This window comes from Phascolarctos cinereus, unplaced genomic scaffold (assembly GCF_003287225.1).
Source record: "Phascolarctos cinereus isolate Bilbo 61053 unplaced genomic scaffold, phaCin_HiC Scaffold_5;HRSCAF=322, whole genome shotgun sequence".
Taxonomy (NCBI): domain Eukaryota; kingdom Metazoa; phylum Chordata; class Mammalia; order Diprotodontia; family Phascolarctidae; genus Phascolarctos; species Phascolarctos cinereus.
In genome coordinates, this window is record NW_027555958.1 from 267,543,340 (window position 1) to 267,565,790 (window position 22,451).

Below are 22,451 nucleotides of genomic sequence, written 5' to 3' on the forward strand. Positions count from 1 at the left end.
TCAGACATGACTAAAATGATACAACAGATAATCTAGATCTAAGAATACATTAGTAATGCCGATTAAACTTGCAAATGAATATGCATACCCCCCATCCCCCAGCATGGTTGTTAAATCTTTACCTGCACACCTTTGTGTTACTTTTATAAACATACCCCGAGCTCAAGAGGAGGGCAGTAGAAGGCTAAGGGAATGAAGACATCAGACTGGAGGCTACTACTAACACTGATGATGATGATGATAACAATACATAGCACAGCATATAGCATTTATATAAATACAATATTTATATAGTGTTCTAAGGTTTGCAAAGGGCTTTACATCCATTTTCTTATTTCAGCTTCACAGTACCCCTAATCAGAAGCCTTCTGCCCACCTGTCAGTCACTTGGAGGAAATGGGCAAGAAGGGCTAGGATCCCAAACTTTCCTTCTCAGGATCAATTTACAGATCAAAGACTGAAGCAAAACTTTGGTTCATCTTTCAAGGGAGGACCCACTTCAACTACCAGTACAACCACCACTGAAGAGTCAGTTCATTCCAGTCCTCCTCCAGCTAGGGGACAACTAAGACAAAACAAGGCAATAGCATTGACAGAGTGCTGGGTCTGGAGTCAGGAAGATCTGTGTTCAAATCTAGCTCCATTAGACTACTTGTGTGTTCCTGGGCAAATCACTTAACCTCTCTCTCCCTCAGTTTCCTCAACTATAACATGAGGTTAATAATAGCACCTATTCCCCAGGGTTATTGTGAGGATAAAATGAGGTAACATTTATAAAACACTAAGTACAGTGTCTGGTGCATATGACATGGCTAATATATCCTTCTTTGCTTCCTTACCTCCTCTGTGCTTTTTTTTTTCTGCCCTCCCTCCCTTCTTCCTTCCTTTCTCACTTCATCCTTGCTTCCTTTCAGTGATATCTGTAGATAACAATTCTATAATTCCTGGAAATCCCATTGTAGTCAGTCTTATCACTGAAAGCACTGCCCACTGGCCTAGCATTATGTCTGTCTGGGCATAATGACTCATACTTATCCTAGAAAATATACATTTGGTGGTTGGGAAGGAAATCTTCAGAGGGTCCTCAGGGATGAGAGGTCTTCCTGTTGCCTAAACTACAAATTTTATAATTTTTAAAAGGGCGGGGAAAGAATAGCAGTGACCTGAGCACACAAGACATTTTGATAACATGCTGGTCTAGTTTTAGGAAAATTTGCCTTTCCTTGTTGGAATAGTAAATCCTAGGGAAAATTTCAGAAAACTCTAAGGAAAGTAAAGGGACCTAGGAGAATAGGCATTAGCCTGTTAAGAAAAGTCCCAGTGAACCTTCAAAATTAGTGGCCTTTCTAGATCCCATTTTTCAGTCTGGGGGAAGCAGGAGACCTTACAAATCAGTCCCACCAAAGCAAGTGGCTCCTTGGTATTTATGTGTCACATGTGGACTCAGCAAGCTACAAGCACAGAGTTATTCAAAGAATATAGTCAATATAAATTCCACCAGAGGCTAGCTTTCTTGGGAAATAGTCTTTTCGCCTTAATCAATGATTTGAAGTTCTGAGGATTTCCCTGCAAAAGCCAAGTATCCCATGTCTCTACTGTAATAATAATAGAGGTCTCAGGCTTCCGGGGGTATGCTGGAGCCTGCTTGAATTGGGTCTCAAGAACTTATTGTTAAATGTTCAATGTAAATATTTATTATACCTTGTGAGTTGGCAAATGCTATAAATCAAGGCTTTCTATATTTTATTAATTGTTAAGACTTGAAGAAGTGATGGAGATAATTTTAATAATGCAGATTGAACTTAAAAGGGCATTATCATTACATTTTTTTCTCCTGGAAATCTGGTTGTTAAACATTTAGTAGCACACCACTATGAGCTTCTAATTTCAAACAATCAGAGGTATGAAGAAGGTGTTCATCTCTGTTGAATCAATCAATCAATCAATCAATCAATGACATTTTAACTGAGAACAGAAAAATTCTTTCATCAGTTTGGAAGGGGTGAAAGCCAGTGGATAAAATGAAATGATGCTTAATATAAATTGTACTTGGGTTGACTAAATAGATTCAGTAATAACTTGTGGATATTTCATAAAATAACAAGCTGTTTGGGGCCCAAACATTTGAATGTCTGGCAGCACAGAGGAAGGAACTGCTCCAAATAAGCCCCTTCAAGGAAATCATTTGACCAGAGGATGACCTTGTGAACATCAGGGGGTCACAGGATTTGGATTTTTCATTGGCATCCTAGCAGTGTCCCTAGATGAAAGTAGCTGGAAGCAGTGTCTGCATCAGGAGCCAAGACCAAACTACACATACCGAGGAAAGGCAGCTTCAAATATTCTAGAAGGAGCCCAGAAGGTAATATAGTAAGAAAAGCTGGTAAAAAACATCCCCTCAAAAGTCTATGATACAATCTCTCACCATTACATACATAGTGTGGGGAAATTGAGCTGAAGCTTAGAGCACACCTGTGACAAAGGAATAATTCACAGCTACTAATTTTTGGAAATTCTTTTCTCTCTATCCTGGGTTCAAGAAGCGTAAAGCTTAAACTCAATTTTCCGACACCGTGTATGTAATGGTGAGAGATTGTGTCACAGACGTTTCTGGGGGATGTTTTGTACTAGTTTTCCTTACTGTACTACCTTAGCAAATACCTCTTCCGAAAAGTTAATTGAATCTGGCTCCACTAATTGGTCGATATAATAATATAAAATATGATAATAATTGGTTGAAATGATAATAATGAAGGTGAAGTACACCAGTAGGGGCTCATGATCTATACCATTAGCAAAGCACTCACCCAGGCCTTAGGGTATGCTAAAGACACATAGCAGCCATGCCCTGGTACACAACCTGTAGGAACTGGGAGAGTATCTACAGAGACTATGCTACATCTATATTCCCAGCAACCCCAACAGCTCTACAGGGTTTGCCTATAATTAACACTTAGGGGGTCATTTTTAGCAGTTGTGAGAACAAAAAAACCACCAATTTTCCGAACCCTGCTCACTCCAGCCCCTAAACTTTAGATAACAGGCAGCCTCGGCAATGGGATGAGAGCTCAATTGACTCACAGGATTATAGATTGAAAGTTGGAAGAGACTTTAGAGGTCCAACTCTCCCCCACCCATTTTTCAGAGGTGGAAACTGAGGGCCCAAAAAGTTGAAAAATTTATCCAAGGGAATACGCAGAGCTGCGATTGGAACCCAGGTTAACTAACTCCAAATCTAGTTCTGTTTTTTCATTGTATCACACTACTTCCAACTTTGAGTTTTGGACTCTGGCAGTCTAGTACAATAGCAGTTGCCTGATACTCCATGCCTTACCTGATTCTTCTAGAATACAACTTCTTACAGTATTTTCCAGATCATTTCATCTTTCTTTACTTTTTTCTGGAAATCACTGTTTTACTGATCTGACCGATGGTCCTGTAAAGATGACCTGGGAGGGGGAAAGGAACAAGGAGGGTAGGCATTCAGTTCTGAAATAGCCTCAAAAGAAGGTATGTGGAACACAATGTATAGGATTGATAACCACTTACAGGACTAAGTAAGAACTCAACTTTCTCTTTTGCTACTGATATTCAAATAGTCTACCCAAAGAGTATGATACCACGTCTGCCTCCTTAAGTCTTTAAAACTCCCCACAGAACATATCTCCAGTTTGAGCCCTACAACTTTGTATTGAGATGAAGGCAATGCTCCTTGGATCAAGGAAACGGAGAAAATGAGAAGAAAGCCAGCTCAGAATATGCAAGCTGTCTTTCATAGGAGCATTCCACCATTCTACAGAGATGAAATCTCTTTAGGAACTCTTGAGAAGATGCTGAGTCAGTGCCTAAAATGGACAGACACAGATAGAGTTCAGCCATCAAGCACTTGGCTCCATCCCTTCTTTTAGTAGCTTCCATTCCCAGATACATGCCCCTGCTGAGGAGTTCATAATTCTGAGGCCAAATGTGAGTATCTTGGACTTCTCTTCATCATGCCCTTTTTTCCAAATCCCTCCTTCTCCAAAGTCTCATGGCAGTCAAGCTACCTGGTATATTGAAGGTTAGATATATGGTTTGTGTCTCCACCATTTCTGTTTGAAGCACATGGCTATTTCCTTTTGGATTAGGTGGCCTGAATTCATTCTGCACCTCTCTTAGAATTACAGAATGTTAAGTCAGGAAGAGTTTCTATAGTCCACTACACACCTTGTATGATAGATAAGGAAACTAAGGCCTAGGAACAACTCATGGTCAGTTAGAAGCAGAACTGGCTCAGGAAACCAGGCCTTCAGTTGACAAGTCTTGTGTTCTTTCGCTTATAACCCCTGTGGCTCTTGTGTTCCATGGCAAAAGCTCAGCAAAAGTTTCTGATTCATTCCATGCTGTTTTCCGTACGTAGGCACTCATTAGAGGGGCTGAGGTTTTGCTGTCTCTGAAAGCTACTGGCCATGGTGCTCCAGGAATTCTGAGGGCATCGTTGTAGGAATGAAGTTGTCCAGGAGTATCACAACTTCTGTGGCAGTAGCTACTTTAGCACATGCCCAGAAAAAAAGGGAAGGTAGAAAGGATAGCAGCCCTAATGGAGTGGCATGCTGCCCATTTTAAATATCCCCCTCCCCCAAGTTAGTGGCTTCTTCCTCTCTACTTTTCCCAACCTGCATTAACTGGTAGAATCCAGGGCCTTCTTATTCCCTCCTCACTTTGCCGTTCCCTGTAGGGAGGCAACTGAGTGGGTCTCTTGGGTTTCCATTCCCATAAACTGACCCTTCATTTCTCATGTGAATTCACTTTAATTACAAAGCTAAATAATGAGAAGGAAATTTTAAAATTGAAAAAAAAAACCCTACACAAAGCAAGTTTGCTTGAGCTGGCCCTTTACATCCAGAGCCAGGGAACAGAGCTAGGATGGCACCATGCCACTCACTAAAAGCATGAGTGTCACTAAATCAATAATTCATTTACTTTAATGAGATAAGTACTTTGAAAACTAATTGCAAACCTGCTCCATTTACTCCACCCGTTTTAGCCCTTAATGTAAATTTCAGAATCAGTACTGGAGAAAGGAAAAAGCCTTTAGGTGGAAGACACTGTGTCATCTTTTCCCCTTCTTCTAAGAAAAAGAAAGAAGTTATTGACAGGAGTGAGTGAAAACCTAAGTAACTAGCCCAAACCATCAACAGGTGCATATGGCAGACCCAGAGCCACAGAACCTGAAGTATTCGAAGATCTCATACTGTTTACATCTTTGGAGGGGAGAAAGATGTTGGGAAACAAAACTCCATCAAAATACTCTAATGATTATATCTTTTATCTCAAATATTTTGTTATTTCATGTGACCGTTCACAGCCTGGTCCCCTCTTACCTTTCCAATCCTTTTTCATTTACAATATCCCCTCCAGTCCTTCTCTGTACTCTGCCATGTTGTGACACATACCCCCTTCGCTGTTCCTTGCATATGACATTCCAACTCCAGAGTAAAAACATTTCGACTAGTCATGCCCCTTGCTCTCCCTCCTCACTTTGACCTCTTGACTTCCTCCAATTCTCACTTAACATCCAACTTTCTATGAGAATCCTTTTATAATTCCCGATAGTGCTAGTGACTTCCCTTCAACTATCATCTCCAAAGGTCAGCTAGGTGGCACAGTGGATAGAACACTGGCCCTAGAGTCAGGAGGACCTGAGTTCAAATCCAGCGTCAGACCTTGACACTTACTAGCTGTGTGACCCTGGGCAAGTCACTTAACCCCAATTGCCTTAAAAACAAAACAAAACAAAAAAAACCTATCATCTCCAATTTATCCTGTATGTATATCTTATATGTACTTAGTTGTTTTCATATGTCTCCATTAGATTATGAACTCCTTGAGAGCAGAGAATGTGTTTTGCCCTTGCCTCAGTACTTAGCACAGAGCCTGACACATAGTAAAAACCTAAATGTTTACTGACTAAATTACTACCCTGCTAAATAAATAGAGCCAGGGGTTATCAATCCAATTTAGAATAGAAAACAGTTCATAGAGGGTAATCATGCCCAATGTCACTCAGCTAATAAGTAGCAAAGCCTAGATCTTACAAACAGTTATAACAATCACATAGTCAAGTTTACACGGCACTTTTTCTACCAACAGCACTGTATATGTTTGACAAACATGATATAAAATAAAATATTTATTGCTATAAAATGATAGCTGAGGAAATTCATCTTCAGAAGTGAAAAATCTGGCGAGAGTCACACAACTAGTTACAGGCACTCAAGCCCAAGTCTTCTTACTACAGTATTCTTAAGTCCAATGCACTTTCTACTGTAAGACCCTTCTGGAAAATGTCCAGTGAAATATCTTACAAAACCCTAAAAAAATATAAATGGCAATCTGATACAGTGGAAAGAACATTAAATCTGGAGTCAGAGTTGATCAATAAACAAATAAATACCTGCTATGTGTTAGTCATTGTGGTAAATAAAGATTCAAAGAAAACCAAAAGACAGTGTTGGAGACAATATGCAAACAACCACATATAAACAAGCTATTATAGGACACACTAGAAATAATCAAAAGAAGGACGGCACAAGAATTAAGATGGACTGGGAAGGGCTTCTTCTGTCACTAAAAGAATATTAATTTTTCTTTTTCGTCCTGAATCTCCTTTTCTATAAAATGGGAGAATTGGACTTGATGGTATTTAAATTTAGGCCCTTTTACAAATTCTATGATCCTATGACCTCTAGGGTATCCATAACAGCTTCTTCCCAAACCCCAACAGAAAAAAAAAAACGAGAGAATGGACCATTAAGTAGTTTTCAGTTTCAGCGATAAAGTTTCTGCAAGAGAAATCTCCAAAGGCCCCAAGTATTCAAGTGCCTTCCCCAGAATACAAACTCAGACCCAAAAAGATAGTCCAACTCACAGCTGCTCAAGGGAGTAGACCAACACATTGCCAAGAATGTGACCTGTGTTGAGCTGAGTACATAATTGGCAGAACTCTGAAATTCATAGTCTACTGGGGAGTTGATTGAAGAGCCTCCAAACTGAGAGTGTCAGGGAAAAGATTTCTGAACTCTCTTGATTATCCCTTCCTTAGTTTCAGGGGAAAGAATAGAAATGATGGGACATTTTTATGTAGTTATGTCCCTTATCTTGGATGTGCATTTAAACACACAATGCAAGTAGATAGACAAACTTAAATTTAATTTAGTGCCCAACTTAGCAATTTACGAATATCACACATATATCAAATATGTACCCCTACAATTCGTTAAGAAGAAATCCAGGCTTTTCTTCATTTATAGATCAATATATTATGGTAAAAGTGCTGGGCTTAAAGTCCAAGATCTGATAATAACTAGTTGTATAACCTTGAGTAAATCACTGACCAACACTGAGCCTCAGTTTCTTTACCTGTTAAGTGAAGATAATGACACCTGATAGTCACCTTACAGGGTTGCTGTGAAGATCAAACGAAATAATGGCTATAAAACGCTCTGTGACCTTGAAGTGATATGTATGTATTAGGTGTTATTAGTCACTGATATACATACATGTAGATATGCAAAATACTGTGATTTCATTACTCTATGAAATTTCTGATGTGGGAAATCCCTCTGCCAACCCAGCAACTTGTCAATGAATAAGTTATAGGGAGTTGAATCAGGTACGCAGACTTTTAGTGACTCGTCCCTGGTCACAGGGCAAATAAATGACTGGGGTAGAAATTAATGTACAGGTTTTTCTGATTACAAGGTCACCACTCTATCTACTACCACCATACTGTGGTATGCATGCATATGTGTGCACATACCCTTTCTGAGGTGACTTTCCCAACTTTGGCTGATAGTAGCATGTGGAATCTTTGGAGGGGCTATTGTTATCTTGAATTCTAGGGTGTAACTCTGTGGGTAGCTATCCTTAATGCAAGCCCTTACGGGTATCCTTTGCATTAACAGTCAGTAGATTCAATGAGTTCTTAGAAAAGACATGCTATGCAAATGGCATAGCAAAAATAGTAGTTGTAAAGAATTTCCCTCCAAAACAAAGAGTGGTCTCATTCACAAATACACAGAATCCAAGGAGGGCAGGGGGTATAAACTTAAAATACAATGGGAAAGGGACACATATATAGGGAAACACATGACTAAAGCAACTCACAACTGAAATAGCAGTCCTTCCTCTAGATTCCTCATAAAGTTCATGAAGGGTCAGGGTGGTGGTGTCGGCAGTGGATGAGTAATTCTGTTGCTCACTAGGGATGACTTCCCACAAAGCAAAGGGTCTCAGCTGGATGGGTGAATAAACAGGGCTTGCTCCTCATAAGGCATGACTTTTCTGCTTGATAGTTCAATTTGCTGCTGAGAGGGGCCGGGAAGTTTACTTGGCTGCTCAGCTAGACACAGCTCAAAAAACATAGCTTCTCTGTGGAATGGGTCAATCTCCTCTAAGGCTCAAGCTCCCTTTTCAATGGGAATTTACACTTCCAGTATGAAGCACTCATAGGTGCTGCTGCTTTCTTTCTAGGTGACATGTTATAGTGTTGTTCTCGGCTAGAGTACTACTACACTCAGAAAGGGCAGAAATCTTTAGCTAACTGACAGAAAGTGTTCCAGTTTGGCTCTTTCAGAGCCCCAGATAGGTAGGTGGTAGGAGAGACATAACGTCTCTTGTTTCAGGACTGGGCTTCCTTGGAGAAGGACCTCACTCTTTTGCCCTAATGTAGGTGAGCACCACAACACATTATCTAGATTCCTGTTGGATCTTATGTTAATGAATGACTGAGAACAAAGATAAGTGAGGTAGTCTGTGCCCAGAGTACAAGATCTTCTGATGATCTTTTCATAAGGAACTGCACTATTCAAAATCTCAGACCTTAACAACAACAAACGATGTTATACTGTATTTGGCCTGTTTGAGTCTCCACTTGTAATTTCATTAATGTAGTGAGCTCTTATGATGACAACAACCTACATCAATAAATTGAGCACTCGATCCACAACTATTCATTAAACGCTTAGTATGTGTCAGAGGGTGAGAATTCAAAGAAAAAGTGAAACAGTCCCAGACCTCAAGGAGCTTACATTCTGTTGGAGGAGACATAAATTACTACCTTATGTGGACATATGCAAAAGAGACACAAGAGGATTTTTTGTGTGTGTGTGTGTGGGGGAGACACTAGCAACTTAATGGATCAGAAAAAAAGATTCAGATCATGATATACTGTGTTATTTGTCAGAGCTCCATGATCTCTCTATAGGGTTTACATTTATAGCATTAATTTTGAGTGTCACGTTCTCTCGAAATGCCAATAAAAACTAAGCTAAAACATGAAAAAGAAAAAGATTCAGTGAGAAGGTAGGACTTGAGTTGAATTTTGAAAAAATAAAAATAAAAACATTAAAAACCCCAAAGCCTGGTATTTTAAGAGACTAACCACTTATCTATAACTTCTACTCTTAGAAAGTTGAAAGGTTAAATGATTTGCCTAGGGTCACACAATTAGTATCTGGTAGAAACAGAATCTGAACCTAGGACTTATCTCCAGTGCTAGCCTTCTACCAAAATATCACATATTACTCTTCCCTATCACCCCACTCCAAAACTCAGATAAATGAATTCTGCTCATAAATATTGGAGTCCTAGTGTAGTAATTACCAAGTTGAATGAGAACTCTTCCTGCAGGCTGATTATGAGTTGTAAAGACTCAGTGAGGAGCAGCAACATATATTAAATGCACATTTCTATAGCTATTTGCTAAAGTATTTTCCTCTCAACAACCCTGTCAGGCAGGTGGTATCATCCCATCTTACAGATGACTAAATTTGGGCTCCAAGATACTTACAGAGAGTCATATAGCTAGTAAGAAGTGATTTGGGATTTTTGAACCCAGATTTTATACCCAAGACTTCCTTCTGGGACCACAAACTGTGTCTCTACACTGATATACATTAACTTTCTCCTCTTCCCTACTACTATCACCATGATTCTCTTAATACCTGAGGAAGAAAGTAAAGGGATAGGGATTGATCCATGACTTCATTGGTATACGGACTGCACAAGTGAGGGAACTCCCTCTAATCCCTTCTCTGCAACTTACACTCTCAGATTTACCTTGACCACACAGTATGCGTCAGATACAGAACTTGAATCCAGGTCTTTCTGGGTTGCTTCAAAGTAAACTCCCGATGTATATTGCTATGATGTTTAATTCTAATCTCAGTCTCAATCACTGTGAGAACAGAGACAGGAGACAAAAATCAATGTTGCTATTATACTTTATCCTTTACTGGGCCCCAGTGATATGCTGGGTGAGAACCTGGTCATTGGGCTCACAGATGAAAGAGAACAAAATTATTCTAACTAGAACTGAGTCAGGAGCACTAATGATGCTGACAGCTTGGATACTGGGCAGATTAAAAAGGAATCTAGGTGCCTAGGTTTGGGAGAAGGAGCCAAGTGTACTGGAATACTACTCAGCTACACAGGGGCAAAGTATCTTAGCGATCTAGATGTGGCTTCCTTAAGTGTATTATTACCAAGAGTGTTATGGCGACCTTCATCAAGGTGGTCTGTTTCAGGAAATGGGTTTGCTAAGCAGTATGGTCTTGAGGAAATCAGTCCTGAATTTAGAGTCCAGCGGGACACAGTATACACAGTGGAAGGAGCATGTGATTTGCAGTCAGAGGACCTGGAATGGATTTCTTGCTTGGTTATTTATGACCTCTATAACCTAAGCTCCCTCGGTCTTAGTTTCCTCATCTGTAAAAAGAAGAGCTTGGATTAGATGGCCGAGAGCATCCCTTCCAGCTGTAAGTCTATGATGCTATGACAGCTTAATTACACCTTAAGTCAAGTCTCAAACATTTACTAGCTGTGTCATTATAAGAAAATAACTTAATCTCTCAGAATATCCATTTCTTCATCTATAAAATGGGAATACTAATATTTATAACACCAAATACCTAATTCGCCATGTGGATATGAGGAAACTGTTTTACAAACCTTAAATTTCTATCAAAATATGAGTAACTACTATTCCTTATCAGGGATGGGGTTCACTCTAGCTAAAATCCATCCTCTCAACCTTCCTTCACTGATTTGACAGTCTTCAAGGTACAAGGGATGGCGAGACTGATGGCAGATTCTAGCTGAATTTATCTCCATTATGGAAATACCCAGGGATGGGGTAAGGCAGCAGCAGTTGCTGGCAACATGATTGATCAAACTAGTTTTGAAGTGGGGCCAATCAACTGAAATGGATTGGTTGGGGTCCCATATTGTACCTCACATTCAGAGAGGGCAATTGCTTTCTATGTATGCAAGTTCTGAAAGAATTCACTGATGACAAACTGTGTCGTCAACACTATGCACATATGAAGGCTGTTCCTTGCTTTGTGGCTGCCACTGTTACTTGCAGGGCCTGTCACTATCTACAATTTGACCTGCTAAATTGAAAGATTTAAGAAGCTGGAAGGACCTTAGAGATAACCTACTCTCACCCCATTTTGTATTAACATATGAAAAAATATACATTCAGAGGAATTGAGTGACTTGGTCTAGTTCCCAAAGGCAGAAGGTGATAAAATCATTATTTAAACCCATGTCTCCTGTCACCAAACCCAGCGCCATTCAAGCATTGCCCCCCACTCTAACTGTCTTAAGCCTCAGCTCAAAATCACCCCAATGAAATAACCCAGATACCCTCTTCCCTATTCTATACTTGGCTTGAGACTGCTAGGAGGGTGATGTCACGAAAGTGGTTATAAAGATGGATCCTATTATTTTTCCATTCTGTAATTGTCTGCAGTTGATTTAACCCATTTACTTTCCCGTAAAACAGGCCCAATGCCCAGGGGTCACTGTTAAAGAAGGGCGACACATTCCACAAAGCAAACCTTGGTCATAGATTTATTTACCCGGGCTGAAGGAATGCTCATCTAGAAAGGATCCCATTCACTCTCAGGAGGATACTGAAACTGATGAAAAGCTAGGATGGAGAAGTGCTGGTGCTAAATAAGCCTCCAAGTATGGAGATAATTTTTTTCAGATTTGAAACCAGAGAGAGGCCATGGTGTAAGTGTACACCATGGTGTAAGGAACACCACTGAATATGGAGTCAGAAGATCCTGCTTCAAATTCCAGTTCTACTACTTGCTAATTACTTTACTACCTGCTGTATGACCATGGACAAGTCACTTTACCTCTATAGGCCTCTGTTTCCTCATCTGTAAAAGAAGGGAGCTGGATTCTAGATGCCTTTTAAGTTTCTTTGAAGTTCTAAATACTATAATCCTAAGATTTGAAAGGAAGACTACTTGTTGGATATCATGCCTAAAAAATTAGTGCAAGGGCAGAGGTCTCAGGATCATAACCTAAAGAGCCGTTCCCCAGCTTCAAAGAAAAAGAGGTATTTTGAAAATCATGCACTAAAGCAGGGGAGGAAACGGGGTATGAACAGGGTAAGGGCAGAGTCCCTCTTTCAGCAGGAAAAAACAATTAGATCTTAGTAGTAAAAGGCAGGGTAAACAAGGCTAGCAGCTGTCCCACCAAGGACAAAAATAGATTTCTGAGGACAACTGTTTCCTGCCTTAGGATCATAGATTAAGAGCTGGAAGGGATCTCATGGGTCAATGAATACTAGCCACTCACTTTACAGATGAGGAAACTGAGGCCCATATGTATTAAGTTACTTGCCCAGGGTCACACAGCTACTATGTGTCTGAGATAGGATTTGAACCTAGGTATTTCTGATTCCAAGTCCACTATACTCTGCTTCATAGCTACATATGTACGTATACACACATATGTAAACACACATGTATGTATATTTTCCTTTGCTGAATACATTGACTTGATTTTTGCAACTATGAGCATTCTAGGCACTGGAGAGCAAGGAAGTAAAATCTGCTGAGCCCCTGATTTCTGACAACATTGACCCATGGACTCTTTTTCTGAAATGAGTGATCTTAAGTATAAAATGATGCAAATGCTCTGGCAGTAGGCATTTCCTCAATATCCTGGGTAAGATAACTCTAGAGATGCTAATCTTTTCTGCCAAGATCCCTCATCCCTAACCCTAAACATCCCCTACCTACAAATTCTCTTTGCATGTGGAGTTACCTATGCCGAAGTCAGCTAAAAGTGTCATTGGGGCAAATAGAATGAATGGCCTTGGGCTTTGAAGACTTCTCTGCAAAGAAGAGACAACCTTTTCACTGGAATTGCTTCATTAACGCATCAACCAAAGACTGGCAGCTATGTTTCATTAGTATAAGAAGAACTGTCAGTCACACAGCCCCATGCTAGAGGTGAGGACAGAATAGAGAATTCTGACCTACCTTGTCAGATATGTTTCATATCATTTCCCTTCACACATTTTACTTTCCAGCCATACTAGCTACTAGTTTTTCCCCAAACTTAGTATTCTATATCCTACCTCTGTGTTTTTGCATGCCAGGAATGCATGCCCTCTCTCTTCACCTCCATCTCTTAGAATTTCTCACTTCATTTGTGGATTGGTTCATTTACTACTTCTTATGGAAAGTCCATTCTGAACTCAATAGTTGTTATTGATATCTCCTTGAAATGACTGAATATATGTGTGTGTGTGTGTGTGTGTGTGACACACACACAAACACACATAAACATGTGTATCTGTACAAAACTGTATGTATGTGTGTGTGTATGTCTATATGTATGTATGCTTCCATTTTACTCTGATACTGCTAAATTTTTTAGCTTTGGCTTTTCTACTCCTATGAAAGATGCCACCAAATTGGCCAAAATTCATGGCTTCGGATTCTCTTTTTATTTTTGCTTGTGTGATTCCCTCCACTATCTCTCTGGACCATAGTTGACACTTTACCTCATCACTACTCAGCACCTGTGTGGTTGAACATGCATGGAATTCAGTGGATTTCCTACATCTTATGAAGTTAAAGGCTTCACAGACCTTTCAAATGCAAGGGCCAATTGAAGCAGTTGTGTAACTTGAGTAATTCTTGTTGAGTACCATTACTACCACATCCTTATATTTCTTAACAACAATCCATGTGCTGGTTTGCCCCTTTCTCTGTTAGTCATTTTGTGTGAATTTTGTGATGCAAGAAAGGGACGCAAATAAAATTGATAGCATAGTGCCATTGACAACATGTAATCCAAGATCTCTGCCAAGGGCCCCACCTAGGAAACCTTCCCAAACGATTCTTCTACATATATTAAAGTGTTAGCGAGAGGAAAATTCCGGTTGGCTTCCCAAAGCGTCCCTAAAGCAAACTGTTTAAAAGGAGTCTTTAATGTTTTCTTGGGTAATACAATCTTTCAGCTGTTTTGTTTATTGGAGATATTAGGTATCTTTGGACCATAATATGTTTTAGACTTCCTTGATGCTACCAAATTGCCTCAATGACCAATCAATAAGTGTTTAGAAGACTATATATTAGCTAAGCCCATGCTGCCTGGCCAATTAACACTCTTAAATTTTCTAGAACACTTGACGAATGGTGGCCTTACTATTAAGGACCAATATCAAAAGTGGTGCTTTTTCTCCACATAAGCAAGAACAATCCAACCTCAAATTAGATTGATACCCAATAGTTTTCCTTCTTTAGTTATTCTAGAGCACACACATTACTGAACCCTTTCATTAGTTTATATTCCCAACAGCTTTGGTTTAGCTATTGCCTTCACTTTGCAGAGGGGACCATTAAAGAATCCAGATCAGATGACTCACATACCCAATTATTTCAAATACCCAATTATTAAGTTAAGACTTAGAGCGTGGAGTCCATTTTCCAGTAGAAAAGTCTGCTTCATGAGCAGAATCACATTAGAACCCTAACTTGTGAAATTAGGAAAGAATTATACGTAGCAGCAATAGTGTCTGGACATTCGGGAGCAAGGAGTATACCTCTGGATTGTAGGTAATAAAAGAACAGCACCAATTCCTAAGTGGTCCCTAGAATTGAAAACAAAACATTAGACAAGATAAACCACATGTAACTCTCCAACTCCAGAACTCAAGACTTCACACACATAGAAGCACAGATCCTCCTTTCTCCTATCAGCTCAGATCAGTATTGAAAGCTAAATAGCCAGTTGATAGTTCTATACATTTCTCTGACAATTCCATCTCAGCTGTTTTCATAAAGAAGAAAATAGATGTGGAAATCTCAATTAATCACAGAACAGCTGATTGATTAGAGTCCTAAATTAGGTCAACACCCTGTCTTTTCAGAGGGTAGGACCCCCTAATTATAATTTTATCCATGAAACATGTAAACCTGTAGGCAGTGCATCTGAAACAGAGCTGTTTGCAATCTATGCTCAGTTTTGTTTGTAGTTGCAGTGGTAACCAGAATAAGGTCCATCCTTGTGCAGGAACAAAGCTGCAGGATCAATCGCTAATCAACTTTTTGTTCCTAGGCAGAGGTCTACAGAAGATGGAGGTGAACAGATCAAGCAAACCAAAAGAATTTTATTCTGTTGCCAGTGTGTGCAAATAAACAATAATTATCATAACTGTCATGGTATGGCACAAATAGGGAAAATTCCCTTTTTTACTCTTTGCTGAGAATCTTCAAAATGGCTTTACAGGCTATGTTGGTAGTGGACATCAGCTGTGAAAAGCAAGTTACATAAGTAGATTGAAGGTTGTGTCAAAGAGTCGTGTCTTTGATTTGAGCTGGTTAGGTGCTTGGTTTTGCTGAGAAAGCCTGAAGACTTCTACAGAGAGCTAGGCAGTTATGACAGTGTCTTGGGTCCTCATACAGATTAATCAAGCATCTCCTTTTGCCAAATTCAATGGATACTTCTGTAATCTTCTAGCTGTGTCTTGTCAGTCTCATTTTATCTATAATATTTCTTGCTATTTACATGTCACAAGCCTCATCTTAGTCTCTTCGGAGGCGGGTAGGGATAGTGTAAGTACTAGAAACATTCAAGCTGATATAAAAATGACTTGAGAAGTCACTTAGTTCATCTCTATAATTTCACAATGAACACAGTCTGAGACCTAGAGAAGGAAAGTGACTTGCTCAAAGTCAGAATGGAAAACTATTAACAGAGTTAGGATTTGAACTCACTTCCTCTGATTCCAAATCCTACATTCCTTCAACATGCCACAGCAAGAAAAAGTGAGATTTTTCTTAATTTCTTTCCTATTCCATTTCTAGATTTTCTAACCCAGCATTTTGGAATGTGGCCAGGACTTCTAATGAGTTATTGAGGGGAATGTTGGTATTTAGCATGTAGCTAATTCCTTAGCACTTTGAATTTATTTGCTTATTTGTTCAATTCACTTCAAAGGCACGCAGCCTTTCTGGTACTGTCGATTACCTTCTCAACTTCTACTAGTTAAGTTTTCACCCATCATTATGCTGCCCAACAGCTCAGCTAACTGAATTCCTATACCATTTGGCAGCAGAAGCCTTTCCATGACAATAATTGGACCTCAGTTTTGGCTTTATATAAAGGAAGGGTGAAGCAGAGAATTTCATTGTACTCAGAATAATAAGATCACAGATTTACAGCTAGGAAGGACCGTATAGATCATTTTACACAATTTGCTCATTTTGCACAGGAAGAAACTGGAGCCAAGAGACACAAAACCAACTGAAGATTTGAACCTGGGTGTTCTGACACCAAATTCAATGTCGCACTCTGCAACATCCATAATTAGTGTTGTGCTTATTTTTATTATTCTGGGTAATCAAAAATAATAGGTACCTACTGAACTTTATCAAGTAGAGGAGAGACATGGTCACACCTGCACTCTAGGAAGATATTTGGAAAGTTAAGTCGAGGATAGACTGGAGTTGGGAGATATCTGGAACAGAGAAACCAACTAGCAGGCTATTGTAATAATCTAAATGTGAGGTGATAAAAATATTCATCAGAATGGTGGCAGTGTCAGAAGAGAGAAGGGGGCATATGTGAGAGACATCATGAGGGTAAGATCAATAAGCTTTGGATACAAATTGGATGTGAGGAATGAGAGAGTGAGGAGTTGAGGATAATACCTACATTGCAAACCTGCGAGACCGGGAGAATGGTAGTAAACTTAACAGTAATAACTAAGTTAGAAAGAGAAGAGGGTTTGGGGGGGGAAATATAATGAGTTTAGTTTTCGACATGTTGAATTTAAGATAATTATAGGACACTCAGCTCAAGATGTCCAATAAGCAGTTAGAGATGTGAGACTGGAGCTCAGCAGAGGTTCGGAATGGATAAGTACATTTGAGAATCACCAGAACACACAATATAATAAAATCCACTGGAGCTCATGAGATCACCAAGCAAAACAACATAGAGGTAGAAAATAGCAATTTGGGACAATAATGGTTAGTGGGTGTGACCTGGATGAAGATCTAGCAAAGGAGATTAGAGAGTCAGACAGAAGAGTAAAACCAGGTAACAGTAGTGTCATAAAAATCCAGGGAAGAATAGGGTGAGTGACAGTGTCAAACGCTGAAGGAATATGAAGGATATGGATTGAGAAATGACCAATAGATCTGGCAATTAAGAGATTATTAAGAACATTGGAGAGATTAATTTTTATTACATGATGAGGTGGGAAGCTAGAATATGGAAAATTAATAGGAGAGTGAGAGAAAAGGAAGGATATAGCCCCTATTATAGATGGCCATCTCAGGAAGTTTAGCCATAAAATGTGTGAGATATAACAGATGATATAGTTAGGAGAGATGAATGAATCAAGTGAGGGGGGTTTTTTTGTGTTGGGTTTTTTTTTGAGGATGGCAGAGATAGGGGGCATTCTTGTAGGCAACAGGGAAGCAGCCAGTAGACAAACAAATTGAAAATTATTGACAGAATGGAGATGATAAGGGGGGCAATCCTCTGGAGAACATAGGATGTAACAGAATCACTTATATATGTACAGAGGTTTGCTTTGGCAAGAAGAAGAGTCACCTCATTATGTGAGATGAATGAAGGAAGAGATAGTAACAGAAATCATCTAGATGATGTCAGATGAGGAGGAGAAGAAAAGAGAGAGTTCTTGGTAAATGTCAAATTTGGCTATATGATAAGGGGCAAGGAACTCAAGAAGACAGTATGGAGCTGAACTGGTTCACCAAGGGGTCAAGATAGAGACGCAAGAATAGTGTAGTTAGTGCAAACGTGATGATGATGGGGGAAGGAACTGAGGAGTTGAGGGACTGGAGGACAGTGTAGACAAAGAACAAACCATACCTAGAAGGATTTATGAGTGAATTATATCAAAAATTCCATGGAAAATAAACCCTAATATTACATAACATTTTAGGCAATGTTGGCTAGTGTATAAAGAATTGCAGTCAAAGTCAAGAAGACCTGCTTCAAGTGTTGCCTCTGAAACATACGAACTTAATCAAAGTGCTTGGCGGGTCACTTAATCTCATGAGACCCAAGGCAGACCTTAAGTGACAAGTAAACGCATTTTAATTTAATCATTCATGTAAAATTAAACATTATGATCACGTTCAATTTATGCTGGGTCCATAGGGTAGTTTCAACATTAGGAAAATTGTGCATGTAATTGCCCATATTAACAATAAAGAACAATAAAAATCATATGATCGTACCAGTAGATGCAGAACACAGCTTTGATAAAATATAACACCCATGTCTTGAAAACAAAAAAGAACATTAAAATAAATGGAACTTTCCTTAATATGGTAAACCATATATTACTAAAACCAAGAGCCTGCATTGTCTGTAACGTAGAAATGTTAAAGACTTTTACAATAAGATCAGCTGTAAAATAAGGATGCCCAATGTCACCACTATCATTTGACAGATCTAGAAATGCTCATTTTCAAAATAAAAAAGTAAGATAATAATCATAACAAAGAAGAAACTAAATTATCTTTTTTTCAGATGATATAGTTTACTTAGAAAGCCGAGGAGACTCAACTCAAAAATTAATTTAAACAATAAATAACTCTGTGAAAGTAGTAGGATATAAATTAATTCATACAAATCATTAGTCATTCTGTATTTTACCAACATGACTCAGAAAGAGAAAGAAAAAAAATTCCATTAAAAATGACTCCATAATGTGTACAATATCTGTGAGTCCACCCAGTAAATATATGAGGACTTGTATTAATACAACTGCACAATACTATTTTCAGAAATATAGTTAAAAAGAAGTGGCACCAAGATAGAACTCTACCTTTTAGATACAAAAATATCTAGAAAATTTATCAAACCAATCCTGTTACAGAAATCCAGGGGGAAAAAATCACAGTGCGTCATTTTTCAGCCCAGATTGGCATAGGGAAATAAATAAGTCTAACCAAGAATGACAATATAGAACAGTCAAGTGAAACGAAAAGTCTGTGAAACAGGACAAAAGACGTCCCAAACCAAGTACAGAAGAGACCAGATTTGTGCAAGGTGCAGAAATGGGTGCCAAACTTTAGCTCTGTTGTTCACTACTCAGTTTCAAGTCATCTATTTAGGGTAGATTGAGGAGGGGACTTATGCTTAGGGCTAGCATTTTAGCATAAGGACGTGTATTGGGGCCTGGAATGTATACTGAGCAAGGAACAAATTCAGAAGTGACCAGTCACTGTCTAGTTCTACCCCAAAAACAGAATGAAATATCGGATCCAGTCTTTAGCCCAGTGGGAAGCCCAAAGTAGAATAACCAGGGGATGAATCTCAGACCAAAGGGGATTTCTGGAGTTTTATCTGAGGCTATGGGGAAGCTAGGTGGCATAGTGGATAGAGTGCAAGTCCTAGAGTCAGGAAGACTCATTTTCCTAAGGTCAAATCCAACCTCAAACACTAAATAGCTTTGTAACCCTGGGAAAGTCACTTAATCCTGTTTACCTCAGTTTCTTCATCTACAAAACGAGTTGGAGAAGAAAATGGCAAACCAATCCAATATCTTTGCCAAGGAAACCCTAAAAAGGGTCACAAAGAGTCTTGACAAAAGGTCACCACTGAAAAATGACTGAATAATAACAAAATCTGAAGTGACAGAACGTTCCAGGTGGCTGGTTGATAGTGGGTGAGTTTAGCAGTAGTTTACAGAAAGTCCAAACAGGGAAAACCAACAGGTAAGTTGCTTAGATCCAATTCCAGGCAAGGAACTTGCTCAGCTCAGATAACGTGGTGGGAAATCAGACTTTCCCCCTAGATGAAACTACTTTGAGAGCACTGAAAACTTTGCAGGTTCACAGTCTGAGCTGTGTTTGAGACTAGAATAATACAACATTTTAATATGTCCAAGAAAGCATTAACAGGACCATACCTCACCTTCCCTGCAGAAGTGTGAAGAACCTAGTCCTAACATCAAGTTCAAAGTCAGGAAATAGGCTGAAAAAAAGATAGGCAATAATAAAAGAAACCCACCACAATAAACTATTGTGGTACAAGGGACAATCGAGACACAAACACAGAAGAAAATGACTCGATAATATCTATAAGAAATGCTGCAGAGAAAAACAAACCTTGGGCACAAATTCAACTAGAATTCCTAGAAGAGATGGAGCAAGAGGTTTTTTTCTTTGTTTTTTCTTTTTTTATTTTGTTAGAGTTTAAAATGTTTTTGTAAATAGAATAAGAGATTTGGGAGAAATTGGAAAATGAGAGATATGGAAGAGAGAACTGGGAAGGAAATTAACATCCTGGAAGAAGAGGTACAAAAACTTACCCAATCAATAAACTCTCTAAAAATTGGAGTAGGCCAAATAGAAGTTAACTCCATGAAAAAACAAGAAATATTAAAAGAAATTCAAGAAAACCATCCAGGTCTCTTAGAACTTGAAAGAAAAGAGGAAATGGAATAAAAATCTCTTCGTTACCTCCTAAAATAAAGCCCTAAACAAAACCCCTAGGTACATTATAATCACACTCCAAAATATCCAGATCAAAGAAAAAAGAAGGAAGAATTCACGTAACACAGGAGTTAGAATCCAGATCATGCATGAATGAGCTGGCACCATTAAATGGGAGTGGAGATCTTCAAATATGATATTGCAATGGGTGAAAGATATATACTTACAATCAATAATAACTTACTTGGCAAAAGTGAGTATAATCCCACAAGGGAAAAAATATACCTGTGATGAAACTGAGGACCTACCAGCATTCCTGATGAAATAACCACAGCTGCACAGAAACTTGAAGTATAAACAGAAGAGTCAAGAAACACATGAAAAATAAACAAAAATTAACAATCAGAAGTAAATAAACAAGGATACATTGTCAACATTACCATTTGGCAAGATGATACTCGTATCCCCTTAGAACCATATCATTATCAGAGGTCATAGAGAGAGTCTAGTTTGAGAGTGGGCCAGAATGTGGTTGTAATGTTTTCATAATCTTAAAAGAACAATGAAAAGGAATGGGAAGAGGAATAAATTGGAGTATGGAAGGAAAAGAGAGTAGGAGGATAGGAAAAATTATCTCAAAGATTTAGGGTGCACAAGAAAGAAGAGGTAGGGTAGCTACTTGAACCTCAATCTCACATGAACTGATCAAAGGAGGAAAAACACACACTGTGCCAAAATATAGACAAATACATTTCACTTGACAGGGAAATAGGAAGGAAGGGTGAGAAGGAAGAAAAAGGATAAAGAGGGGAGGGAAATAAAGGGAAGGATTAGTCCTAAGCAAAAAAAACTCTACGGGACATACAAAGATATTCATAGCAGCTCTTTGTGCAAAGAAAAAGAACAACAAACCAAGAGGGTTACCACCAATTGGGAAATAGCTGAATAAATTCTTGTATGAAATGTGATTGAAGACTAGTGTGTTATAAGAAATAATGAAAGGGATGGTTACAAAGCCCTATATAAACTGATGCAGAGGGACTACAACAGGACCAGAAGAACAATGACAATATAACTTTGTTCTTCAGTTGGTTTTCAGTCATATCCAATTCTTTGTGACCCCATTTGGGGTTTTCTTGGCAAAGATACTGGAGTGGTTTGCCATTTCCTTTTCTAGCTAATTTTACAGATGAGGAAACTGGGGCAAACAGGGTAAAGTGACTTGCTCAGGGTGACACAGAGAGTACGTGTCTGAGGTCAGATGTGAACTCAAGCACTCTATCCACGGCACCACCTCACTGCTCACTACAATATGGTAAAGACAAACAACTCTGATAAACTTAAAATTTCTGATCAACACAATGGTGAGCTATGTTTTCAGAAGAATCAAAATAAAATGCACTATCCTGAAAGACAGACAATTGACTCATAGTACTAATTGAGACATATTATTTTCCCCACATAGGCAATGTGGCTGTTTATTTTGATTGCTTATACATTTCGGTAATAGCAATTTTGTTCTTCTTTTCTTCTTAATTTGGCAGGGCAACTGGGAAGGAGAAAAGCTGTATTTTTGTAAATTGAAAAAATTAGTAAAAAAAAAACCCCAAAACAAACAATTGGAGATATATTAATTGCTCATAGTTGGGCTATGCTAACATAGCAAAATATCAA

The 22,451-nt window shown here is 38.8% G+C and overlaps 1 protein-coding gene across 14 annotated transcripts in view; it reads right to left on the reverse strand.

Moving 5' to 3' along the window:
* RBFOX3 (RNA binding fox-1 homolog 3) overlaps positions 1-22,451 on the reverse strand; it is a 1,090,709-nt gene that overhangs the window by 295,658 nt on the left and 772,600 nt on the right. For 2 of the 14 annotated variants that reach the window (XM_078155832.1, XM_078155834.1), the window contains exon 5: positions 3,335-3,449. The exons of the other annotated variants lie outside the window; for them this stretch is intronic. The gene's annotated coding sequence lies outside the window, so the exon portion shown is untranslated. The remainder of the gene's footprint in view (positions 1-3,334; positions 3,450-22,451) is intronic. 14 annotated transcript variants of the gene reach the window in all.